Source organism: Acinonyx jubatus, chromosome C2, assembly GCF_027475565.1.
Source record: "Acinonyx jubatus isolate Ajub_Pintada_27869175 chromosome C2, VMU_Ajub_asm_v1.0, whole genome shotgun sequence".
NCBI lineage: Eukaryota > Metazoa > Chordata > Mammalia > Carnivora > Felidae > Acinonyx > Acinonyx jubatus.
The window spans coordinates 155,686,170-155,711,119 of NC_069384.1; the positions used below are offsets into that span (position 1 = coordinate 155,686,170).

The window sequence follows — 24,950 nt, forward strand, 5'->3', positions numbered from 1 at the left end:
CCTAAACATTAAAACATTTAAAAAAAATGTTTTATAACTAACAGCTCAGTTCTACATATTTCCCATCTGAAAGTCTATCTCTTAAAATAATTAAATTCCTTGTATTTATTATAAATATGTATATATTTAGGCTCATCCCCATCATTTATTTTCATTGTCTATTTCACATGCTTCTCATAGTTTCTCTCCCTGTCTTCCTTTTCTTTGTTGTTACAACATTTTCTTCTTTACCTTTGGTGCTTTGTAAGTTCTACATCCTATTTGTTTTTTAATATTTATTTTTGAGAGAGAGACAGAGTGCAAGCAGGGGAGGAACAGAGAGAGAGAGGGAGACGCAGAATCCGAAGCAGGCTCCAGGCTCCGAGCTGTCAGCACAGAGCCTGACATGGGGCTCGAACCCAGGAACCGTGAGATCGCGACCTGAGCTGAAGTCAGACGCTCAACCGAGCCGCCCAGGCGCCCCTACATCCTATTCTTTAGTTGTTTAAAGCATTGAGTTCTCACCATTGACAGGAAAATACAATTTTAATCAGAATTTGTAACTCCTCCCCACAGGACAAAATCTGTAGCACAATTTTATATGTTTTTAACTTCCAAGGACTCTCTCTTGCTCTCTGATGGCTCTGTTTTCACAGTAGCCTATTTCGGTTTCATCAGTGTAGCCTCTCTGGTGATAGTAATTGTGTGTGTGTGTATGTGTGTGTGTGTGTTTGTACGTTCTGTTCTCTGCATTGGAGTCCATTTCAGGTTATTTTGATCTTCCTCTCTTGTGCAAATGATTTCCTCAAAGGTCCCATAATTCTTGCCTGCCTATTCGTATTTTAAGGGCAGAATTATATGTGGATTGGTGTTTCCACTGCACGTCCCTTCTCTGAAGGAAAGATGGCCAAGAAGCACATGTCCATTAGTGAGAGGCTTGACAGCAGATTGCCCTTCAGAGTGCCTGGGAAGAAGGCAGCCGGGCCAGCCGGGGCCCCCAGGGAAGCTTCGCCCTGAGGTGGAACAGTTCCCCTCAGCCCACATCTGGGCAGACTGGTATGTCTCTTTTCCTCTCCTTCTCCCCGACTCAGTCTGTTGAGTAGCTGTGCTCTAATGTTCTAGACTCAGTATCCAAGAGGACAGCCCCATCCTAGACCAATCTCCAGCCTTCTTTAGGAGCCACTCCCATAGCATCCCACATCCAGCCTTCTACCTACTGGGGAAAAGCCGGGTCTGAGGGCGTGGCGGCTATCTTAAAACTAATTTCCATCATAAGTGTTCCCAACAACCTGCCGTCTCTCCACATTTGGATTTTTTCCAGCTCACTATTGGAAGACTGTCTTACCTCTGCCAAGCCTAGTGCTAGGTTTGTTTGGGGTAGTTTTCACTGTTTTCATTTTTCTATCAACCTACCCTGCCTATCAATACACCTGGGATGCTGATGGTGCCCTTTCTCTGCTGTTAAGGATTTCGTTTCCTTCTTGGTGAGGGGAAGAAGACCTATGTGCTTGGTGTGCCGCTGTGAACCACAAGTTTAAAGAGGGTTTAGGATGCCACAAACAGGTGGCTTTTGGAGTGAGAAAAACAAGTAACTAAAATATTTTTAATCTAAGTAATTCCAAAAGAGACATCCCCCTTTCCTGTATGTGAACGTCGAGTCAGTAAAACGTGAGTGTATGAATAGTGTTTATCTGCCGCAAGAATGAGGTAGTCAGGCCCACTGCCCGGCGGAGGTTGGGGGTTGGGCTGTGTTTGCATTGGCAGGATTGGTCGTGTCCACTAGCCGCCTCTATTAAAATGTAACTATTAGCAAATGAAATTAAATACTTCAGTTGCCTAGTAACTAATCCAATCTGAGAACGACGTAAAAATAGAAGAGATAAATTTAGAACTTTTAGGCCACGTGCCAAGCAAAATATTCTTGCTCGTATCCTTTTGATCATCTGCCATTTCAATGGAAGGAAGGATATTTTCGTGTCAAGTAGGCAACGTTTGTGTTGACCTTGCCTGCGAAAAGTGAATACCCCTTGGCGACTAAAGGTATATGAGAGATAGGCTTTCCCAAGGACCTCTGGCCACACGGGCCCCCAAAATTGCCAAGGAGGGGCGGGAGCAGGAAGTGGCTCTGATTAACTACTAGGAATTTATCTTTCTGACTTAGTTAAAAAGCCAAAGGGCATTGTGTGATTTAAGCCACATTGTAAAACCATCTGTGTTACCCATTTCCATATAAAACAAAAATACCATTTTTCCTCCCAAAGCAGCTTTGAGCAAGGCAGAGCAAATTAAAACAGTTCAAGATTATGTTGTACGTGAAGTAATTACTGGGATCGTATAATATTGGAGTTTAAAGAAATACCCTGGTAAATAAATTGACACTAAATGTGATGTCAGTTACTTCAAGTATGACTTTTTTCTGACTCGAAAAAAATGACAAAGAAGATCTCACAGTTGCCTTTATTTACAGGTGACATAGTTCAACACAGAAAGCAAAAAAGAAAATGAAAACGTATTCCTTCCAAAATAAAAAATGTAAAACTTAAAGCGGCATCGTAAGGACAGTGCAATGAAACCCCCAGGTACTCTGGACCCAGACTGATTGCTTTACCCCTTTGCTCCCCTCCTCTCTCAACACACACATGTACACACACACCCATACATATATGCATGCACGTCTTTTCCCCAAGCCATTTGAGAGTTAGTTTATCTTTAAATATTTCGGGCTGTGTTTCCTCGAAACATCACCAAATACAGTTATCCAAGTCAGGAGATTGAAGATTGATATAATGTCATTGTATCGTTACAGTTGTGGTAGTATTGTGTTGATAAGATGATACAATACGTATCCAAATTGTGCCGTTTGTCTCAGTAATATCCTTTAGAGCAACTTCTTTCCCTTCATCTGGGATCCAGTCCAGCAGTGCTCCTTGTGTCTGGCTGTCATGTGTCTTTGATCTTCTGTAATCTGAAACAGTTCCTCAGCCTGTCTTGTCCTTCCTGGCATTGGCATTTTTAAGAGAACGGAAAAGGTCTCTCATTTTGGGTGTTGCTGATGTGTCGTCATGCTTAGGTGAAGACAGTTTTCGATCAATAATTGCAGCCTTCTTTTGGATAATCTTTCTTAAGAGGATCAGGATCATCTAGTGGCAAATGGCCAACAGAGCTCAGAGCCCTGTCACCCCACAGTGTGGCTGCGTCAGGCATGGCTTTTGGCTGAAAGTGACTGGCAGACCTCACTGCCCAAGCAGTGTGTGCCAGGGCTCAGCCTCCGCTCTCTAGTGTCACCACTGAGCACACAGTAGGCATTTTCTGACACAGGGACTCATTCAGAATAGGAAAGCAGCCATTTCAGCCTGAAACCTGTTGTCCCTCCCCTTTGTAAGTGTTTCAGAGATGTAAAAACTCATGCGACTAAAGGCCACTACATCAACAAAATCACTTAGGCCATCCAAACATTCTTCCATCGCTGATAGTTAGCAAGTTACACTTTTGATTTTTTTTAATGTTTATTTATTTATTTTGAGAGAGGCAGAGAGAGAGGGAGAGAGAGAATCCCAAGCAGGCAGGCTCCATGCTGTCAGCACAGAGCCCAATGCGGGCGGGGCTCAATCCCACGAACCAGAAGATCATGACCTGAGCCAAAATCAAGAGTGGGATGCTCAACTGACTGAGCCACCCAGGCGCCCCAGCAGGTTACATTTTTAAACTGAAACGTTGGGTGAAGAATTGAAGGACTGAGAATTATGAGTGAACATCACTGGCGATGCAAAAAAAAAAAATTTGTAAACAAGACTTAGAAGAGATGGTCACATTCAGTCCAGTGAATTTGGGATAAAGGCTGCCCGTCTTAGGTCTGAGTCTTGGTGCATACGTAGGTCGTCAGTGATGTCAGGTTAGGGAAAGCTTTTGTGGCAAATGCAGCATGTGTGTGTCAGTTTATGTTCTTTACACGTGGTTGGATCTGGAAGATGAAGTGTTCAAAGAACGGCTTCTTGTCCTTGGAACTGAAGAGGTTTGTGTCTGTCGTACAGGGCACAAGGCTTCCGCTGGCGTGCACCATTCTCACCTGTTCCCACAGGCACGTTATAAATTCTGAACAGCACCACGCAGTTTGCAGCCTCTGTGAGCTCTTTGCTTAGTGCCTGGCTTCATTCCTTTCAGCATCTCTTCTCTTCTCTTCCTCCCCTTCCTGTCCTTCTGCAGTCACTTCCCGTCTGGAACAATGCAGACCTGGGACATCATCATAGATAGATAGCAGTTGTCTCTAGGCTGCGATGCCAGGGTCTTGAGGCTTCTAACCGTGATACTTAGTGCATCCTTCTAACTTACAACTCTTGTCTTAGCCCTAATTCTGAGCTTAGGTTCCCTCCTGCTCTTTTTCAACTTTGATGAGAATCTCCGAACCTGCTTCCTCATGCCTGCTCTGTGCAAAGCCAGGGGTACTGCAGCCATCAAGGGGGGGGCGTGGGCAGTTCTATAGAACGTTGCTTCCCACAAGTATGTCTTGAGTATCTATTATATGCCAGGAGCTAGAGACACAGAGGTGAACAGCTCTGACCTGAATCCCTACTCAGGGGGCTTACGGCCAGTGGACGGTCCTGTGTCAGACTGGTGAATAAAGCTGCGGGCGCATGGTTGCAGCTGGTGACAAGTGCTGTAATGAGAATCAAACAGGCTAATGTGAAAAAGAGTGGGAAATGGTTCGGGCGCTCACCCAGCTCCCCCGGTGAATGTCCTCTCTGACTGTGGGTTGTGCCCTGATGCTTCTCTGCCCGGGCTGCCTGCCTGTTCCATCTTTTCCCTTGGGCTGGATCCAAGATGAGTATGGGGGGTGGGTGCCAGCAGGGCCCCAAGAGCTCCTTAATGATGATCCATAAGACAGGCTAGGTCATTTGGAGTTTCCGGGAGACAAAACAGAGTTGTGTGCATCTTATCAGCAGAACTGGATCAAAGAACTGAGAAAGAGTTCATTTTATAATCTGACCAATTACTTACTTCCTGAAGAAAAAGACTTTTAGTTTGTTCAAGCAGAAGCTAATAGGGCATTGTTATTTGTTTAACGTCATTTTTATATGACAAAGAATCAGAACTATGTAGAACAGATTTAGAACAGATACTTATCTTTCTAGCCATTATGTGCCTATACTGTGTAGTTCATTCAAATGATTTGCTGCAATTCTTGGCAAGTGATTACCATTCTGTTCACATCTGCCCCTAAAATTGGACCGTATGCAAGTCTCTCTTACAGTATTTATCTTTCAAATCAAAAGGTGACAGACCGAAATTATGACTGGAAACCAGGTAGGTGTTATTTTCCTCACACCTTATGAAAAAGGTCATACCTTTGGGCTACTAAGGTGTGAGTTTTTGGAGTGCATCAGGGTAGCCTGGACTGGGAATGAGGCAGAAAGAGCTACATCTGTTCAGGGCTTGATTGGTAACAAGCCCCAGGCCAGCCTGACTGTTCTTCTCCTCTGGTGTCAGCCTGAGATCTTGTGTTATAAATGTGGCTGTGAGCAGTGTTCTAGCCTATGTGACAGGACAGAACACCAACCGTTCCTCACCCTGCTCTGTGCAAAGCCAAGGGTATTGCAGAGATCAAGGAGAGAGTGGGGAGCTCTGCACGACGGATGGTTTGTTCCCATTCATTGATGCACCTGCTCATTCGACAAGTTTGTCTTGGGCATCCGTGCTTGACCTGGGCCACTCACTGGCTGGGGGTTGGGAGTGGGGGTGGGGGACAGGGGTGGGAGTGTGGAGCCAGTTTGATACCTGTGGTGGGACAGAACAACCACAGCCAGCCAGGCCACCGGTCCACCTGCCTTCACGAGGTGGAGGCTTCCCCATTGCCCCCAGCATGAACCTCAAGGTTTTGGCACCCTTACCGTGACATGGGAGCTGTGGGCTGCTGTGGCCTGGGACCAGAATCCCCAGGACTCACAGTGTGAAGGGGTCGGAGCCACCCGGAGAAGCACTGGCTGAGGACACGAAGGGAGGACATGAAGTGTTTCTCTCTTTTCCGTTCCTCTGCTCTCAACTCCTGATTCCAAAATCCTGGGAATGGCAGAGGCCGGCGGAAGGGCTGAAATGAACATCAGCCAAGATGGGGGACAACGGAGGCCTCTCTGGAGAGACTTTGGTCCACCTGACCCTCACCAAGCTCAGCCAAGCCAAGCCAGAAGCTTGGAAACAGAAAGTTCACCAAGAAGCAGAACTCTGAAACGGCCCCGGGTGCAGATCCAATCACCGTAAAACACCACGCAGCACAGAGGGCTTCTCTACCCTCCTCACACCCGGACAGCCGCACTCTGCAGCGTCGGGAGGTTGGTAAACGAAGCCGAAGTGTCCCCGTGAGTCCCTGCTGACCCGGATTCCGCCCCCCCCCCCCCAGCCTCCGTTGCACAGGTCTGCTGCTGATTCTCCTTCTCCCAGATCCCTGTGCCTGACCTGGGCCCGCGGCAGCACAGAGAGTGTGGGCCGCTCACGCTGTGCCTCGCCCCAAGGCAGCCTCCTAACTAATCCAGGGAGACAGACCAGAGCAAAAATTAAAAAAAAAAAAAAAAAAAGAAAGAAAAGAAAAAATAACGCTCCATCTCTGAGAGCCTTTATTTTTATTTATTTATTTACTTCTTGGGTTATCTATTTCTGATACGGTGTGGAAGCATCCTGAAGGATCCAAGTGTCAACCTGAGGGAGGATCCGACGAAAACGAACCTTAGTGGCCCGCACTCTACATGCCGCGTGGCAATGGCGACTGTCCCAGTCCGGCAGGGAGAGTCGTTGTCCCTTGGTAATTATGCGCATCCATTAGCATGGCATCCATTCTTTGTCAGAAGCGTTCGGGGACAGTCTCTGCAGAGAAACGCACAGCTCATGTGGTCTGCAGTTAGTCAGACACCACAACGGACCTTCCCCTGGGAGATGCCGCCGATAACACCGTATGAAAGGCGGAGTCGCTTGGGTTTTGTTGGTGTTTGCTTGTTGGTGTTTTTAATCTCAGACGCGAGCACAGAGGCAGGGTGTTTGTGATAATTTTACTGACACCACCGACAAAAGCTTCACTCGTGAAGGAAAATTAAACGTTAAGGTTTCGTGGAAGATGACGGTGGGGGGGGGGGCGGTGAGCTGCAGAAGGTTGGGAGGGATGGGGAAGTGTCATTTCCTTTCCTTTAGGAAAGAAAAATACGGGGTGAGCCATAAACATAGCTTCATTCCCAAGCTGGCAATTCTTACACTTAATATGTTTTGTCAGGCAAGTCTTCAATACAGATTAAAATGAAATGCCAAGTAATTTCCACCTCTCGGCCGCTCATGTCTGCGAACAATGGAGAATGTTTTGATGAATGTCAGTTAATGGCACTTGTGCGCTTATAGATTTAGTCACAGCAGCAAGGACTAAGGAATGGGGGACAGGGTGGGGGGGGGCTGTCTGTGTGTGGAGAGAGGAGGGACAGGGAAGATTCTTCCATAATCCCTTTCTGACTGATTCGGTTCATGACAACCCAAATTGAAAGTGAATCAAAGACAAAATCAGGCCAAGATAAGGTGACCCTTTGTTGTTAATGAGGCTCAAAGCATCAAAGATGATTTCCAGAGCTGAGTCGGCTCAGAGGAGGAGTTGTGTGCATTCCAGATGCTTCGTCAGGCAGATTCTGTTTCCGTGGGAAGGAAGGGGGCAGCTGCATTGCTGGGGCCAAGCCTCTGGTCCGGCTGACGTCTTTTCCCGCAGGTCTCGACAGTTGTACCTGAGTCGGTCCCCTTCCTCCTCGGTCCTGTCCTGACAGAAACCAGACACCGCAGAACCCACAGGCTGAGTCCTGTTCTCTCATTTCTCCCTGCACGTCGCTGCCCTTGCAGCTTTGCATCCTGAAGCCCCAGTGGGGGGTGAATTTGAAGAGCAGGACAAAAACGAGCACCAGCGGAGTTCTGTCCCCCAGGGACTTAGGTCCTCATCTTCCTCACGAAGATCCTTTCTTCAGCTCGATTGGGAGGATTTGGTTTCACTACCTACCCCCTCATTGTTCAGAAGAGGAGCTTTAACTGAAGGTTGCTGGCTGGTTTTCTGGTTGTGTAGGTAACGACACTTCTTTCTGTCCAGCAGTGATTGTGAAGGAAGTGTCCCTGTTCAAAGTCCAGCGGGTTGAATTGGTTTTCCCTTCAAGGTAGCAGAGGCCAGCTGATTAACTCGACTTTGGTGCTTACGTGGTCTGTGCTTGTTTTGTTTTTGTTTTTGTTTTGAAATCACTGGTTACCAAATCTGGTAGTGCCCAACCAATCTTCTTAGACTCAGAAAGACACTCGCTGAATCAGAAGGGAACTCGTGCGGGAATGCTTGGGACATGTGGAAACAAGATTCTCTTCCTGTGACCTAGGTGAGTCCCAAGGGCAAGGAAAATAAAACCAGATGTGTCAGGCTCAACCGTTTTCACGTGAGCCAGTAGTGTTTACATCCTGTGCGTGTCTGGATCGGACCCGCAATCAAACTCTGGCGGGGGGTGGGGGGTCACCTTTCCCATTTTACCCTGAAGAGACTGAGCCCACACGACTTTCCCAAGAGAGAGGAATCAAGCCTCCGCCTGACCCCAGGTCCCAGCTGTCTTACCAAAGCCTTATTTTTCAGAAAGTTTCCCAATATAACTCAGAATTGAGCTTACTTGCTAAGTCACTCTCACTATACTTACATACTGGTGCTGAAAGTTTTAACCTTGTTTCCTTTGGGTCAGTAACTAGTCTGAAAGTGTCACACGTGATGTCCGAAAGCTGAGTCTACATAGAGGATTGCTTTGCCTGTAGGAAGCCTGTACTTTCTCAAGTGCATTTCAGAAGCAGTTAAGTTTTTAAATTCTTAGATAATCTGAAAGGCCCATTTTACTGCCAATTCCAGACTTTTCAAAACTGAAGTTTAAGGAGGTGCTTCTAAAGCAGAAATAAAGGGAATGGCCCAAGTCGGTCTCCCTTCTGCATCCAGGGAATTTGGAAAAGCCGTGGAGAGTAGGCATATTGCCAATCGTCCAGAGAAGGAAGGGCGCAGCCTTCTGACAATGTGGGGGTCTGGAGGTCTGTGGCCAGAGCCCAGGTTCTTCCTCGTGCCTGACCCAGAGCCCCTTCTCCCTCCTCACCTCACTCCCCTCCAGGATCCAGAGGAATGCATTATTCTCTCCCCTCTCAGTCACCTGGGGCACATATAGATGTGGGGGAGCACTCAGGTGAGGCCACGTCTCCGTTTCCTCACACAAAAAACTGGGGCCATGATACCTTCCTCCCCAGGGGTCTTGGAGAGGTGCGGAGGGCGCCTGGACCACCCAGCAGTCAGGCTTGGGAAAAGGTGGCATTCCAGAAGCTGTGCCAGCTTGTCCAGACATCTCTGTCCCTCCTCAGCAGACCTGAAATCGGTCTGTTTTTTGATAACAGTTCACGATGTTTTGACATTGGGAGGGAAGAGAGAGGGGGGTAGCGTATGGTGCTGGGAGGTGACTATCAAGGCCGGGCTGCAAAAGACAGTTTGAGAGGAAATTCTGAAAAGCAGGACTATCAGGCCAGAGAACTCCAGGGCATTTCCTCAGGCTCATTCCTCTGAGACCCTTTCATGATCAGAAGGACTCTTTAATTCCACAATCAAAGTGAAATCCCCGGCAAAACACCAACATAGAACTGAGCACTTCAGTCAGCAAATTTTGCTTCCTAAAGAACAGTCTCCACAAGTGGAAAGCACTGGAGGTAACTAGGGAAGCAGAAAGAGGTGGGGTCCGGGAGCCCTGCCTCAGCCGAGACCCCACCTCCATGCGGTGGGCAGAGTGGCATCGGGTCCCCAAGGCCCAGGAGTGGGGAGAGCCCAGGAGGGACATTCCTCCAAAAGGATTGTAAGATTTTGCTGAATTATATTTTGATGAAAGCCTGAGAAATGTCCGCGAATGGATTCTAAGGGTGTTAGACTAAGGAGGGTAGAATAGAGAAATTCTGAATTTATGTGTTTTAGCTCAAGCAGTTGGAAGTGGCTCTAAAAGATTTCTTTGCTGACTGGCTGCAAGTTGGACTCAATGGTTCTATATTGAGTAAGGTTCTAGAACTTCCCTAGCATAATGCAGAAGGGAGGAACCAAAGGCTTAGGAAGGCTGGGAGGTTGGAGTAGACTTATCACGTGTGCCCCCCACGCCCACTTCCTCACCATCCCCAGAGTAGGCTCAGGGGACACTCTGCTGAGGCCGTGAGAAATATGGTAGGGAGGCAGCACGCACTGCCTTGGAGAGCTGTGTGGTGGCCAGCTCTGTAGGCTAGGCATGCTGGTGGGGACCCTGCCCCTGATTTCAGTGGGGATGGTGGGGTCAGTGTGTGGCAGAAACGAAGGACAGCACTTAACCTCCAGGGACAAGGGCACAGTTACCTCATGCGCATCAGAGTGTTTTCTCAATATTGCCGTCCAGCTCTCCTACCAACATCAATTGTATAATGTTTCCTTTCTCCATTATTTTTCTGTGATCTGACAATAGAAACACCTGAACACCGTGTTGCCCACCTTGGCTGTGAATCAACTGGATGCCTCTACTTTGACCCTTTTTAATTTTTCTTCCTAATGTTTGATATTGGAGAAAAACACTTCCAAGAACATAATGGGTTCGACCAACATGCTTATTATCCTTTGGCTTAATGAACTCTGAGTCCAGGGGCGTTATGTAGAAGGAAGGTTCCAAAGTGTACATCACTCCTCCAGGGCTCCCTAAGACAGAGCTCTGTAGGACCTCCCCACTGTGGCATTTGGGTTATTTCTGTGATCTTAAGGTGCATATTGATGAGTTGCCAATGATGGTGATGATGATGGCCGTGAATATTTATTGAGCCTGTGGATTACCTCTTATTCCTTCTTAAAGCCAAGGAGGAGAAGTGTTATTCTAGTTCCTATTTTACCGATGAGGAAACTGTCAGCCAGTCGTTGGCAATCTGTCTCAGTGACCTTTACCCTTCCGTCCCAGGTATCCAGGCTCTCTGTGGGAGTCCCCTGTGAACTGCAGCCACACTGAGTCCCCTCTGAACTGCAGCCACACTGCCCTCTACTTGATGAGTACTCGGTGGTCAGACACTCAGATGCAACCACAAAAGGTGAGCAGTGTTTTACAGTTAAATGTACTTAGGCATTAGTGGGGGCCGAGGGGGGTGGATTTTGTAAATGGCAAAGCCTCACGTGGACATCTTGTCTTGTTCAATTATAATAATCCAGTTCCGTGTTCTTCGTGATGCAGCTGGAGCTTGGGATAGATGAGTGCGTGCCCCAGGGTCATACAGCAGTAAGTGATGATAACCCTCACCTCTGACTCCAGGGCTCCCCCATTATCTCCTACACCTCCATAAGCTGCGCATGGTTCTATAAGCTGGAAAAGGTAGTAGAGGTGGTGTTTGGAAATGTTTGCCAGCGGACAAGCTGCCATTTTTCATTACCCCTTCACCTTGCTGGTCTGAAACCATTGTAGGAGTAAAGGAAATAAAAAGCATTGAGTATGAAGCAAAATTTGCTTCAGAGTCAAGAGTGTTCACAAAGTACATCTAGCCCCTACCAGCCTGCAATTTTTGTAAAGATAAATAGGCTGCTCCCAGAAAAGTTTGCTTCAAGACCCACTATCTCAGTTTTCCCTATCGGCAACGTGAGGACAAACTGCGATCCATCATGGTGCTTTTGAGGACAAGAGGAGCAGAAGTCAGGGTGGATCTTTGACCGAGAAGACAAGCTTTGCCGAGGCTCTTCTCTTTCCAGGCCTTTCTCTGTGGCTTCCCTTGAAAGCCCTCCCCTCTCCTCCTCTGACCCCAGACTGTTGCCTCTGAGAGTGAGGGGACAGAGGAATGGCATCAGCTAGGTTGTGGGCTTGGTGCTTTGTCTAAAGAGTATTGTGTTGTGACCCTACCTGGGTTTTATTTTGTTGTCTTTCTAAGAATGAGAATTGGGGGTGAGGAGAGGAGGGAAGGAGGAGAGTGCCTGGGCCTTGAAACAGGAAACTCTTCATCCTCTTGCCATCCAGACTTGAAAGACCCATCAAAGCATGCCTCTAGAAGCATTGCGTCAAATGAGAGCTAAGAGGCACTTGAAGGTGTTGTGATGTTAGCTGCACCCTGTCAGTGTGTCTTAAAAAATACGCGAGTGCAGGGGAGAATTCCCTGCCAGTCGTGCCCACCACCCCTCCCAGAATTCTCCAGCCCAGACTTAAGACAGCGAATGAATGATAAGGTGGGCCTCCTGTGGTGTAAAGAAAGCCGGCCCCCGTAAAATTCAGCTGAGTCCCAAGGTTACCTTTGCTAAGTCTGTAGTTGAGTGAGTATGAGGGTGACAATTTTCTGGAATTTTTTGTAGAGTGAAGGAAGCTGGACGTCCTGTGTTGTGTCCAGAATAAGGATGGAGAAGCTCAGCAGTACCTACAGGTCAGCAGGATTTATTTTGTGCCTTATGACGAGGCGTTCTGCATTGGCTGCAGCCTGGCTGTGGGCAAGACACATGATGTCCAATTTGGGGGCTCAAGAGTATTGTTATTCCCATGTTAGCGGTAAGCAGACTGAGGCACAGGGGCTCCCGGATGGCTCAGATGGTTAAGCATCCGATTTCAGCTCAGGTCATGATCTCGCAGTTGGTGAGTTCGAGCCCCACGTTGGTCTCTGTGCTGACCGCTCAGAGCCTGGAGCCTGCTTCGAATTTTGTGTCTCCCTCTCCCTGTGCCCCTCCCCTGCTCACACACTGTCTCTCTCCTTCAAAGATAAACATCAAAAAAAATTTTTTAGGGGGCGGTGCACCTGGGTGGCTCAGTTGACTTCCGCTCAGGTCATGATCCCACGGTTCTTGGGTTCGAGCCCCGTGTTGGGCTCTGTGCTGACAGCTGAGAGGCTGGAGCCTGCGTTGAATTCTGTCACTCTCTCTCTCTCTCTCTCTCTGCCCCTCCCCTGTTCATGCACTCACTCTCTCACTCTCTCAAAAATAAATAGACATTAAAAAAAAATTTTTTTTTAACTGAGGCACAGGGTGTGAAAGCATGTGGACATACGGCTGTTGGATGCAGCGAGGTCAGATGGGGCCACAGCTGTGAGGGTCGGGCTGCATCTTGTGTCCATGCTGACATCCACCTTTCCACGGCATCCACCTCCACAGGGGCGGGGGCTCTTGATCTTTCCATGTCCTGGATGGACCTCTTCTCCCAGTATCTTTAACTACGTGCATTAAGATACCTAGGGTTTCAGAAGTGCTTTATTTGAAGTTTCCGGGATATTTGTCTAAGTATTCCTCATTCGGTTTCATCCGTAAATCATTATACAAAGAATTTTTTTTAAATGGTGTTCCAAGGAAGTTGCACGGACCCCCTTGAATTCTACCCTCTGCCTTGGTCCGTCCCACCTTCCTATTCCTCTGAGTAAGCCCCTACCCCAGGCGCGTGAGCCCCTTCACTTGCAAGAAAGCTGTCCCTGCCCCCAGGACTCAGAGGTGTGGCACCAGGGCCCAGAGTTCCACAGGAATTCCCAAATCCAGCTGATCTGGGGCTCCTCCCGGGGCTAACAGCGGTGGGTCCCTGAGCTACTCCGATAATGGCACACTACAAAAGTCATGCCAGTGATGTGCCTAGGCCTGGAATCTGGGGGAGTGGACCCTCCGGGAGGCGACTGCTCCCAGCCCCCGGAAGCTGTTAGCAGCCACAGAAAGATTCAGACTTGTGATTTGTCCTTCGATTTTGCTAGTGATCTCTAAACGGCAGCTGGCTGGTCTCCTAACAGACTGTGTGCATGACGCTGCAGCCAGCCATCACAGGTGGGCGAGCCCAGGTGTGCTGTGTGTGCCAGTATGTCCCCACCTGAGGGCTGCGCGCAGGACGGGTGGTGACTCATCACTCTCCCAAGCCGGTTGCCGTTAGCTTCTCCGGAGCGTTTGGTGCTCGTGTACAGGTAGCTCGTTCCGTCCAGCAGAACCTCCCCTTGCTCCTGGGTTAAGCCGCCTTTCATTAAGACATTCTCTTCCTCCAAGACTGCGTGAGTTGCTGCATTTTCTCAGAGATCGTCTCTTGGGAGACGTCCTGGAGAGAAGAGAACGCAAAGCTGGTGTGACAGAGGCCAGGAGTTGTGGGAGGGAGCAGGACTTCCCGAAACACGTAGGTCTCTGCTGAGGACCAGAACTGCCCAGCCAGGCCTTTGAAGCCTCAACGCGCCGGTCGGGGTTTTCAGACAACAGCTTCCGTTTTTCCTTGAGAAAAAGCTGCTTGGTCAGGCTTCTCCAACATACGTTTTGTCCGGCAAGAAACATCGTCGCCTGCCACAGAAATGACAGGAGGCGAGACAGCAGGAGGGACACACAGGAGCGGAGAGCACCCACCTGCCCGGGGTGACAGGGCCGGCCCTCTGGACGGCCACCTCCGTCGGGGCCGGGGGTGCTCAGGCAGGCGGGCGGGGGGCCTCTGCCGGGTCCTGGGCCAGCGGCAGGACGGGGAGAGAGCTCAGCGACTCCATGCACGCCTTGGCTCTGGTCACTGGGCGATGGGGCTTTGTGTTTGAGAGAAAACGGAGACAGGACCGGCTTGTTCGTTTATTAATAGGCGTTTGTCACACACCAGGTTAGGAAATAATCCCCCTATTGTCGTTGTGTCTTAATCCTCCTGTTGTCAATATGTCTTCGGGGCTTGCCGGGGAGGGAGGTCCTTTTTCAAAAGAAATCCCTTTTCAGAGATAAATGCAGATGGACTTCTCTTTATACAACGGGCATGGCCCGAAAATGAAATGTGCCGCGAACGTGGTCTTTAAGGTATGGAGGAAACTTCCTTTTAAGGAAGAAACTTCCTTCTTCTCTTGAAGTCACTCCTTAGGTGGTTTTTGTATCAGCAGAGGCTTCTGTGTAGAGGGATTCTTTAGAGCAAGGGTTTTCTGCCTTTTGCTTGGATCCTAAAATAGTTACAAGCCGCATCATTTAGGAAAGACAAGGAGCTGACAACCCTTTTGGAAACTCTTAGTGTCTCAGGGAAGTCGCATCCACCTCTGCTGAATGCATGTGGACTTTCACCTCCCTGGATCACATCCTCTCACACCCCTCTGAGACAAACCTGGTAAATGAGATGACCCCAACTTAGAAAAAAAAAAAAAAATGCCAGCAGCCTTCAAGCATCTTCAAATTCAGTGAAGAATTACAAAAGCAGAGTCCCAAGAGCAAAGTCAAGAACAGGCCTCTTTAAATCATGTGATTGTCAGTTAAATCTTCTAGAGAAACCTGAGCACTCTCTATCCCTCTGACAGGAAGTGAGTGCTGAGTACGTCCCTAGAGCCACCACAGATCCTGGATGCAGCCAACTTTCACTTAGCTAAAAAGGAATCGGGGGAGGGGGGGGAGGGCAGGGAAGCACCACTAACTATTCTCACCGTAGAAAAGAAGAAATCATAAACTCCCTCCATGATGCTAAGTAGCGTGCATGGCAAAAGTGAATTTTCTGGCAGTGATTCCACCACTAAAAAAAGCTTCCTGCAGCACACGGCAGGGAGCGGCCTCCTCAGACACGTCACGTGCTTATAATTCTGCTCCCGGCCTTTATTCCAGCCCCTCAGCCTCTACCTGCACTCAGCTCCAGCAGTCCAGTGCAAGGAGGAGCTTCGCCTCTGTGAGGTTAATCGCCAGCGGGGGCCCCAGGTCTGGCTGGGATGTGGGATCGATCCTGCCAGAGGAAACGTAACAGGAAGCCGGTGCTACCTTTTGTGCAGTAAGCAGAGCTCGAGGACGTTTGCATTCTGCTGGGTAAGCATGACTGCCTCGAGACCCAGGCTACGCGGACTGCCCGCTCAGCAGGAGTTCTCACCAAGGCGACACACGGCTGTGCCTCCGTGGCCTTGTCGGAGCCACGGAGGCCAGAGAGTCACAACTGCTCATTCTGCAAATGGCACGATTCCATCATGTTTGAATCACGTGAAGTGTTACAAACCCATTCAAGAGATTGGCAAACGAAAACCGGATTAAGATCTGTGCAGTGGACTTGAGGTATACAGGACTTTTCTAATGAGTCACTGGAGCGTGCTGGATGCTAGAATTTCCTAATTTTTGCAGAAAAAGAGTCTTGGGGTTTTGTGGGGGATTTGTGCCATATTCTCCTCACCCCCCTTGAAACTTAAGTATAGGATTTGTGAACGACTAAAATGAAAAGGAAAAACATTGCATTTGGCATAGCTGTAACTTGGAACAAATAAATGCGAAAGAGAGTTGCTAATTCAGGAGGTCTACCTTGACTCAGATGCCAACAGAAGAATTGGGATCATGCCAGGCATGTATTTTGTAGCCTAAGGGCCCCGAGAGCCAGCAGCTCTGGGCTCACACCAGGGCTGTGCGGCCACTTGCTGGGTAAATTAGTTGTGGTTTCCAAGTTTCCATTTTACTTTATTTTAATAATTTAGTACTTTTATTTCTCCGTTTTCTTAAACTAGGAAATTGGTGAAACGGTACTCTCTCACGTCAACCAGGTAATGAATGTGAAGTGTCAGGTCTGGTCACGGGTACACAGGAAGTCCTCCGCTAATGACTGGACTTAATTTACTAGAAGATCCAGCAGGATCTGGGAAGAATAGGTGGTGGTTGGGGCCTCGTTGCCAAGGGAGGCGTATAGCTCTTCTCGGTAGTTACATCAAGAGCAAAACCCTGTCTTGATGCATCAGGACCAAACAGGGTTAGCCCTCTGCTCTCGAGGTTACCATGCAAGTGTCTAAGTGCTCACATCAGAGTGCACATCAGCTTTGTCCAAACACAGGGGCAGTTTGAAACCTACACATACACACCGTCACTCAAACACCACTCATTCCTACGCACAGGACGGTCAGCACACGTGGAGCTGCCTTTTCCCCACACGCTGTAATATACATATCCTTTCCTCAGTTTACTTTTTAAGTTTACTTATCTTGAGAGAGAGAGAGTGAGAGGGCGTGCATGGGAGGGGGCAGAGAGAGAGAGGGGATCTCAAGCAGGCTCTGCGTTTTCAGAGCAGAGCCCGATGCAGGGCTTGAACCTACAAACTGTGACTGAGATCATGACCTGAGCCAAAATTAAGAGTCAGATGTTTAACCAACTGAGCCACTCAGACACCCCACTGTCCTCATTTTAAATTGCTGCATAGTTATTTAACCAATAACTTTGGGACATTTAGATTTTTCTCCTTTTTGCTCTCAGCAACTCTGCAGTTAGTGTGCTTAAACATCTTTGCGTACTTATTCTTTCCTTTGAATAAAATCCTATGAGAGGAATTACCAAGTCAATCCTACTTCTTTTAAGGACTTTTGTTTCATATTGCTAAATCATTTTCAAGAAAGAAGGCAGTTAACACTCTACGAAACAGTAAGTGAAAATGCCAGTCTCCTCATATGTGTACCAGCTGGACTTAATGAATTATTTTTAATCTTTGAAGAGCATTTTAAACACCCTATGGCCATTGAATTTGGATCATTAGATAAAGCAAAACACCCTGAGGAAATGTATGTATTTCCTATAACGGCCTTAAACTGTTTAGGGGAATCCTTTCTCTCTCTCTCTCTCTCTCTGTGTGTCTCTCTCTCTTAGGGGTACCTACCTATGGGATAAAAGCATTTTTTTCATCAGATAAGTAAAAGTAAATGAAGGAGGAAAACCCACTCATAAGTCTTAGGGCTCAGACCGGAAGGCTAAGTGCACACTTACGCAGAAGGGACTCTGGAGCTGAGGGCGTTCGGGAAAAGAAACGAGCCAGGGTGGTCTGTGGTTTACCAGCCATGACGAGGGCCCTGAGCTCCTGTTGAGCCGCTTGCCGACTGGCTCGCCTGTGCTTTTGACCGTAACCCTCACAATAACCCTGCACTGTAGAACCGACACTCCCACTTGTGGTGGAAGGGTCTCAGAGGTTGCATGCCTCGTCCAGGGTCAGGTGGGAGCAGAGCCAGGACTGAGTCACTGGGAATCTCACCACAGACCCTTGTTTCTCCACCTGGAACACGGTTCACACCTGCCACAGCGGCCAGGGATAACACAGAGAGCAGCGGCAGGGGCACTTAGGTCTCCGTAGAGCCAGATTTCTGTAATTAGCAGGCAAGGGAGTGGAATTTACATCTGGAGACCCTAAAAGACATGCCGTGCGGAATTCGACCCTGCACTTTGGATACGTACGATAGTAAGCTGCAGATGGCAGTCCATTTTGACACATTTCACAATCTGTGCCAAGATAAACTTACATATGTGTGTGTGCCAGCTTCACTCATTGGGATTAACGTGTATCAAGTGACTGAATCTTCACAGCAGTTGTATCTCTTGGGTGCTGTGGTCATGCCCATTCTACAGATGAGGACACGTGAGTCCAGAGAGGTGATACAATGTGCCTTAGCTGCTGCAGAGGTAGACAGTAGACCAGTTGGTATTTGAACCTGGGCAAATGTGACTCTAAAGCCCATGTTCTGAACCCCACTAGGCCATGGGCAGGAGGAGCGGTCCACTGTGGGGCCTGGAGGTGCTGTCTCCACGTCAGGTGCGTAGCGGACAAAGGTGGTTGCAGGAAGGGGTGCACCTCTCCTCATAATCCAAGTTAGCGACCCCACTGCGCCGTAACGAGGTTGGCATCAAAGATGGTGGGTGAGATGCATTTGCTCCATTGAGTCATCTTCAGGCCTTGGAGAACCTAGGAGAAAGAAGAGGCGCTCCGCAGATTTTCCTGTTTAACCCTTCCCATCGTCACGTTCGGCTGGCAGCCGGGCGAAGCTACCGGAAGGAGTCTGGAGGCCCGCTGAGAGCCTCGGCATTCTTGCTGAGTGACGTTGGCCATGGCAGCTGTCCAAACACTGTGGTTGACTTTCAGACCATTTAATTGAAACCATATTTAAATTTAAAAAATTAATGAGGAAGAGGAAGAGGAAGGGGTGGGTGCCAGGGATGAGAAGGATCTTGGCAAAAAAACCTCACGTGCACTTTTTCCACCGTTGGCTGGACCAGACCGGGCCACAAAGCGGAGACAACAGGATTAGCGAAATTGCATTGTTGGACATCGGCACAGCGTGACATGTGCTCCAGCAAAGGCATTTGGCAGGATTAACCTGCCAAGGATAAAGATGTAGCAGACAAGGGGCTGAATTAATGGACTGGCATGACAGAAGCGGGGAAATCTATTTGCATGCAATATTAACCGTGCTAATAAACTCCGGGGCTGTGCTCCGCAGGCCAGGCAGCCCTCCTTGAACCAGGAGTTTTTATTTTGAAGTCCACCTGGACGGCATCAGCCAAGATGGGCTAAAGCGAGCAGAATTCCCAGGTTGCATTCAGGTTTATTTTTGCCATTGTCCTAGAGTAGACATGCTGTCTTAAATGCTTATAACAGTATCTGTGTATCTGTGACTACTTAACTGTGCAGAATGATCCTAATACCTTGGAGCTTTGGGGCCAAAGGGTCTTCCTTTTAGAGGGTTAGTGTCTATGAAAAAGCAATGAAGAAACATAAGTACGACACACTCTAGAATAAACACCTACTTGGAGTGGGTTGTTTTGCCTGATTTGTGTATTCTCACTCCCTGCACATCAGAACGGTGAGCGAATGAGAAGGCCCAGGATGCAAAATTTCGGGAGGCGCTCACAGTCCTGCTCCTGCAAGAGTGGGGTCAGCATCTGAGAGCAGGTGACTCGTTCCCCTCACCTTGGGCCCGCCCTGCTGAAAGTGACCATGGGAACGTGGTAAGATACGCCTGTTCAGCACGTGGGTACCCTTACATCCATTTAACACAGACACCAAAGCACAGCTGGATTTGGGGAGGGGAGGGGGGAGGGACCCCATAAGGCTTGTGCTGTCCACCAGGGTCCTGCTCTGTGGGGCAAGAGAGCAAGGTATTGTCCACCAACTCCGTTGTGCCGCTGGTGGGGGCTCCTGAGGATGTCAGCTCCCTGACACCGAGCTGACACACGCCTGTTCCCGCTCCTGACCCGAGGAAGCCCCCAGGCCTAGGACATTCTGTATGTGGGAGCAGTGGTGCTGGACATCAGCAGCACCCGCCACGTGGGCAAGATGGAATTTGCCTCTGAAGATGCTGAAGCCGCATGGGACTCCTGCTGCTCTGAGGCTCATTAGGAATGTCAGTGTTTAACAGAGCCCTGGATTTAAAGCAGTGGTCCCCAAATCTGGCTTATCAGAGTCCCTGGGATGGGGGGGGGGGGTAGATTCCTGAGCTTCACTCCCAGACGGACTGGAGTAGGATCTGGAGTGGGGTTGGAGCCCTGAGCCCCCCTCCCGCCCCCCACGGAGCCAGCCAGACTGAGGGCTGGTGTCCGAGGCTGAACGAGTTTGTGTTGACTCTTGTTCAACCTGGGAGGTGGTTGATGAGGAAACCCCCTGTGTTCCTGTTGCGTCATCTTTTCCCAGAAGTACCAGGCGGCGAGACAGTTTGCTGATTTGAGACCTCTGATGTTATACAGCTTAGATAAATGCCATGTACTTGGGATTGCCAGCACCGAGTGGCCATTATGTGACTTAAAAAAAACAAAACAAAACTAAACAATTAGCTGGCTTGACCCTATCAAGTCTGTAGTGATCATAAGCAGACCAATGTAGAAAATAACGAGATAAAAGGTTTTGGTTTAAATTGATGCAGGATTTTGGAACACCAGAAATCTTACATTCCCTGAAAAATGCTGCTGGGGCAGTTGAGGTCCTTAGGGAGGCAAAAGTTGGGAGGAAGGCCCTGAGGTGGGAGAGGACAGGGCGGGTTCCAGCTTTGCCATTCCAGTGTGGCCGGGTGACGCTAGAGCCCCCAGCCCTCTGGCAGGTGGGGTTGCGGTGAAGACCAAAACCACTCACCGGGTCACACACGCCCTGTTATAGTTCCGTCTCTGCCCAGGGAAAGAGGTGCCTTCTTGAGCCCACAAAATGCTCCGTCTACAGGAAAGGCCTGCTTCTTTAATTTCAGAAGGCACCATATGGTCTATCTTTGTGTTCCAAGATCGGAGAGAGGGAGTGCAGCTAAGTCCATGAGGAGGGGAGGTGATGGTGGACAGGCACAGGGAGGGAGCTGAGTCACCAGCACCTGTGGGATTTCGCGGGGAATTTGGATTTTATTCTGGGTATGATGGGAAGGGAGCGAGTGTTTGAAGCAACGCAGGGACATGCTCTGATTCATATTTTAAAAGGATCACTCAGGCTGCAGAGTGAAGAGTGACTCACAAAGGGACAGTTGGATGTGTGTGTGTTGTGTCCTGGTGAGAGGGCTGGGGGTACAGGGCGGCCGTGGAGATGAAGAAATGCCATTCGATGGCAAAATATTGGGCTTTCTGGACACTGATGATTCATGGGGAGCAGTGAGGACAAATCGTTAACCCACTGGTGTCCGCAGCCCCCCAGCTTTGCAGGACTTTGTTGCCGATTGAGAGCACATCTAAGCTGAAAGCCCTTGTGTTTCAGGTGCCGTGCAGATCCCAGCTACCAGTGACTCCACAATGGCCTCTGCCCTTGGGACCACTGTCTCCTAAAACAGGACTGAAGCCTGGAACGACACTGGACACAAAAGGTACAAAAATCCTCTTGCCACCAGGTCAAGAGCTTGCAAGGGGCCAGAGGACCTTCTTGAGGGCTGACCCTGGAGCCCGACTGCAGGAAGAGGGGTGCACTGGGTAGAAAGGGTTAGGGGCATGCAGTCCACGGAAGCATGCCCACGTGGTGTATTGTGGGCACTCCTCCTCCGTAAGTGAGGGGCGGGGGTCAAGCAGGGAAGTGCATTAGGATCTGAGACTCTATCGGGGGCACGAAAGGAGCCTTGGAGAGGTTCAGCCAGATTAGACAGACCCTCTGGGAGAATCCTTCTGATGCCCTGTAGATGAGGGTGGGGTTAGCCTAAAGGTAGGGAGCTGAGTTAGGTCCCGCAGTCATCTATTCATATAAAATCATTTGTTACAAACAGCACCGTGTGTGCCCCTCAGGTTCTTGGTGCCGTTTTGATTCATGTCACAGATTCATCTACATGCTTGCAATAGAGTCACTGGACTACAAGAATCTTCCTTTAAATCATACATTCACCCAGCCAGTATTAATCCAGCATCCCCCATGTGGCCAATGCTGGGGACCCAATGGCAAGCTTAGAGTTGAGTGGAAGAGACGTCATGCACACTGTATAACAGGTGCCTTGAAGGAAGAGTCCCAGATGCCTGGGAAGCATGTCATGAGGAGTCCAGTCTGGTCTGGGGGATGGGAGTCAGTCCAGGAGGTGACTTTGGAGTTGAAGTCTGAAGGAGGACTTGGTATTAAACTACACAAAATGGAGAGGGAGGATTCTAGGTGAAGGAAGCAGCTTGTGCAAAGGCCCTGTGGTAGGGAAGAATATGGCATATTTGAGAAGTTAGAAAAACCGAGAGGGAGAGGAGGAGGGCAGTGAAGGATAAGGGGAAAAAAAGAGGGCCAGGACTGCCTTGCACAGTGCCGACTCCTTGCAAGCATTTGAAGTTACTTTTGTTTTTTTAATTTTTTTTTTTAATGTTTATTTATTTTTGAGACAGAGATAGAGCATGAACGGGGGAGGGTCAGAGAGAGAGGGAGGCACAGAATCTGAAGCAGGCTCCAGGCTCTGAGCTGTCAGCACAGAGCCCGACGCGGGGCTCGAACTCACGGACCGTGAGATCATGACCCGAGCTGAAGTCGGACGCTTAACCGACTGAGCCACCCAGGCGCCCCTGAAGTTACTTTTTTAGACAATCATTTTTTATCTCTCTTTGACACCCTGAGCACGGGTGAGTTGTAGACAGAACCAAGAAGAGGTGGCTATGGATAGCTGTGTCCATGGCCTCAGCTTCTCCCCTATTCCCCAGTCTCCTTTTGCCCCTCCGATGTAGGAATACCAGTCCCCAGGTTCGTGATGTTTTGCCCTCATAGGAATCTGTGCAGGTTTCAGTTTTAGGAACTTGGTACCAGTACCACCTTCCTACGTACACAGTCTTGGCCAAAAAAGGGCACTAACTTTGCTGAAGGTTCTGGCCACTCAGCACTGGCAATTAACAGTCCCCCCTGCTTTATTTTTACAAGGAACTAATCTCACTTTCTAGAACTTGCTCATTCTCAGAGTGGGTGATTGTTAGCCTTTAAGACAATCCACTGGACAGAAAAATTTTGGGATGTCTCTGTACCCAGAGCTCAGCAAGCCAGCCACATAACTTGGTGCCAACACTTATTGAATACACATGTATATCAAGTGTTTGCCGTATGCAAGGTTTTCCAATCTTACTACTCTGTTCTGCAGATACTAAAACTGAGGCCCAGAAGGTTCTGCAACCGGCCCTGGGAACACAAATAGGAAGGGACAGCCTGAACACACACCCTGGGGCCTGGCGCGGCAGCCCATGCACAGTAGACACTCTCAGCTAAGCAGTGCTGTGGCCCATGGAGGCCCGAGTGTAGACATCATGCCCTACTGTCCCAGCCAGGATTCTTCGATAGTAGACATAAAAATTCAGATGCTTCTGAACTCCAAGGCCACAGTGGTTTACATGGCACCACTGTGGCTGATGAATTATCAAACTTTCTGTCTCCCCCAACTCTGGCAAGAACTTTGGTAGAACTTCTGTGCCACATCCAGTGCTAGGAACTTGCCAACTTTGCGTCCTTAAAATAAAGCAGGTTCCAAGATAGATGGCAGAAAGTGGAAAACATTTTTCTTGATCGGGTAACTAAGAACCATGCAGCAGGCAGGAGCCATTTTTGGCCAAAGAAGCTATTCATTTAAAAGTGTTTATCGACACCTGGAAATAGGGATTCAGCTTCAAATGCTATTTTCGTGTCAGTTTATGTTGCATAATTTCCTAATGCTGATAAAAACCTAGGCGAACACCAAAACGAGAATTCCAAAGTCATTTCACTGCTGAGACGCTCCTCTGTGTCTGCCCGCTGAATCTGAGAGCCGAGCAGCCCGGCGGGTCACCTGCTGGTGGAAAGGCAGAGCACAGTGACGGCTCATCGGGGTTCACACCGACCACCCGATTTCCTTTCGGTCAGTCTCACGGCTTTTGTTGGTTTGCGTGACAGCCTCAGATCTTCAGCGATCACCCCTACTTTGTGCTTGGAATGTGTTTCCCCCCTTTGGAGGATGACTCGGAAAGACTCTCCGTCGCTGGAGGATTCCATTCTGAGCCTGGTCACCCTCAGTAAACGAGGGAGCGGCTCCGCGCAGCCTTCGGGGTCTGAGGACGGACAGATGGAAGGGGCGGAGGTAGGGGGTCTTGGCAGAGTCGCTACTTAGGACACGAGGCGAGTGTGGTTTCCGCGTGTGGCAGCAGAGCGACTGGGGGTCCCTGCCTTCCTGCCACGTAAGTTTCAGTGAGGAAAAAACTTGACTCACCACTTTGGCTTAGGAATATCTGGTTACCGAGCCGCCTCCCAGGGCGGGGATGCGCAAGCTGTGGGGGGCTGTATTTCCCACCGAGGACTTGCTGAAGGCGGGAGGGCCCCCCCCAGAGAAGCACCGATGCGCAGGTACGTCCGCGTCCAGGGGCCCCGGGCTCCTTGGAGCCCCCGACGCCACCCATGACTCCGGGGGATGGGAGGGCTGGCCGAGGACGTGGCAAACAGGAAACGCCCAGGGGACGAGGGTGGAGGGAGATGAGATGTCGACGCTGCTCGCGTTCGCGTCTAACCCACGGCTGCTCTCTGTCCCCTCCCCCCGTGCCAGCAGCACCGAGGACGCGACCGCACCACCGCCAGCGGCCCCAGCGACCTCCCGGCACGGTGCGGTGGGGCAGCTGGTGTTGTGAATCAGGCCGTTGCCACTCAGAGAACGGCTACTTCACAACACCAGGGTCACACCCCACCACAGGCACCGGCCGCCAGGACCCTGCGGCGGCTCATCCCGGGGCTCCCCCAGGGCCTCTGGAAGCCCAGCTTGCACGCGGCTGTGGCTCTTCCTGTGCGCAGCGTGGACTCCACCGCAATCAGGTGCCCGGGGCCGTTTGCCCCCGCAGCACAAGTGTCCCCCTCCACTGGTAAGGAAGCAGCCGCCCTCACGGCATTAGC

The 24,950-nt window shown here is 49.6% G+C and overlaps 1 long non-coding RNA gene across 4 annotated transcripts in view; it reads left to right on the forward strand.

Moving 5' to 3' along the window:
* LOC113594107 (uncharacterized) overlaps window positions 1–24,676 on the forward strand; it is a 122,153-nt gene extending 97,477 nt beyond the window's left edge. The window contains exons 3-6 of one of the 4 annotated variants that reach the window (XR_008298117.1): window positions 10,947–11,073; window positions 21,360–21,465; window positions 23,765–24,413; window positions 24,613–24,676. This is a non-coding gene — a long non-coding RNA (uncharacterized LOC113594107). Of the gene's footprint in view, window positions 1–10,946; window positions 11,074–21,359 lie in introns of all 4 variants that reach the window. The other 3 variants (XR_008298116.1, XR_008298115.1, XR_008298118.1) reach the window with 3 other exon arrangements.
* The last annotated feature ends 274 nt before the right edge of the window (window positions 24,677–24,950 follow it).